Raw genomic sequence first — 2,029 nt, forward strand, 5'->3', positions numbered from 1 at the left:
CCCTTATCTGAGACGTTAACGTGTGATTTGAGGGCGATTTTGCTACTATGTCTGGCAGGCTGGTCGACTGACCCCTTAGAATCCCTCACTGTTGCTGAGACCTAACACAGACACATACTGCATGACAAAGGGCATTCTAGCCATGACCATCTCATCTCATTTGTATCTCTAGAACTACGTTATCCAATTTGTCCTTCTCTATTTGAAGAGACGTTCTCGACGAGATTTGGCTGCTATTTCTTCCCAGTTACCACTTCATGCGAAAACTTCTGCGTTTGCCAGATGCAGTTGAGGTGAAAGAAAGGAACGCCAGCAGGCACATAAAGCCGTCGCTGCAGGTCTTTTATTATTATTATTATTATTATTATTATTATTTGTATTTATTTTTTTTTATCTTATTCACTCTATGCAAATCCCCACACTTTATGTCCGTCTTTGTATTGTCGCCCCCCCCCCTCAAATATCACCCTGATGGCAAATAAAAAAAAATCCTCATCATCCTCATCATCATCATTATTATTATTATTATTATTATTATCATTATTGTTGTTGTTGTTGTTGTTGTTAATATCAGTGCACATTCCATCACAGCTTTATATATAATTTATTGATCTATATATTATCTCCCGCCCCTCTGCGCTTCCTCCTCCCTATCGATCCTCATCCTCCTCTTCCCCTCTCACCACCACCACCACCATCACACACCCATCACCCCCATCGCCGCCGCCATTTCTATATTTCCCTATAACTTTTACCACCAGTTGTGGAGTTGAGTTCTGGAATGTCTTCTTTGAAGTGGTTTTATGGGGCTGAAAATAGCTGTAGGGGTTAGGGCAGAGAAGGTGGCGGCGGTGGTGGTGGTGATGGAGGGGGGGATTAGTGTGATTTCATGTCGGATAAAGAAAAGAAAATGAAGAAAATAACATAAAAAAAACACAGTATAACAACAAAATCTCCGCCGATTAACATTAAAGTACTTCACACACAAACACACACACACATATATGTATAGGTACCCGTATATATATATGTATAGATACCCGTACATATATATATAACTACATATATATATAACTACATATATACATACACATGAATATTTGCTCACATGCGCGTGCGCGCAAAGACATCTCAATCTATTTCTGCCATTTTTGTGACACCACCACCATCTCCACTACTACAACCACCACCACCACTACCAACCCCACCACTACCGTCACCACCACCACCGCCGCCGCCACCACTATCACCGCCACCACTTCGTATCCAAAATCAACATGTCAGTGTAACCCCGTCACCTGAGCAATGTCCCCCCTCCCCGACGCCCAAACCCCCAAACCTGCATCCTTTATATTTATTCAAAAGCATATCGACAGACAGACAGACAGACAGACAGACAGACAGACAGACAGACAGACAGGCAGACAGGCATAACCGCCGGGAGATTATTTCATAAAGACATTTAGGTTGATGTACAACATCAACATTATGAGTAGGAGGTTGGTAGGAACCAGTGCTACCATCACCATCACCATATATATATATATATATATATATATATATATATATATATATATATATGTACAGTGAAGCTTTACTATAACGTCGTAAATTTATTGGTTGCTATTTCCAGTAAACATTGGTGCCTTGTTGTACCACTATTCTGCATTCATACTTCTACCTTTACGGTGCTTTACTTGACTGGAAAGTAATACACTTGTATTGCAAATTTTAATTTTTTCATTGAAAACTTTTTCACTGTTCTCGGTTTCTGTTAACGTCTTAATCGTTCAGGCGACTATTCTGGCACTGAGGTAGCAACATTTGAAATATTGTCCAGCTGAATCTAGCTGAAGAAGACTCATCAAATTTACGGTAACAAACGTATTTGAAGAGTCTGAAACCTAGGTACTGGATTATCCGAATTCTGGGTTGTCCATTTATCTAATGTTCTTCCTGGAGGTAAGATGGAATTTTTTATGTTTGTTGCCCTCACACGTCTTTGCCAGTATATACACGGTGAAGCTTT

Source organism: Octopus bimaculoides, chromosome 11 (assembly GCF_046866305.1).
Source record: "Octopus bimaculoides isolate indiv1 chromosome 11, ASM4686630v1, whole genome shotgun sequence".
In the NCBI taxonomy this organism is placed as follows: domain Eukaryota; kingdom Metazoa; phylum Mollusca; class Cephalopoda; order Octopoda; family Octopodidae; genus Octopus; species Octopus bimaculoides.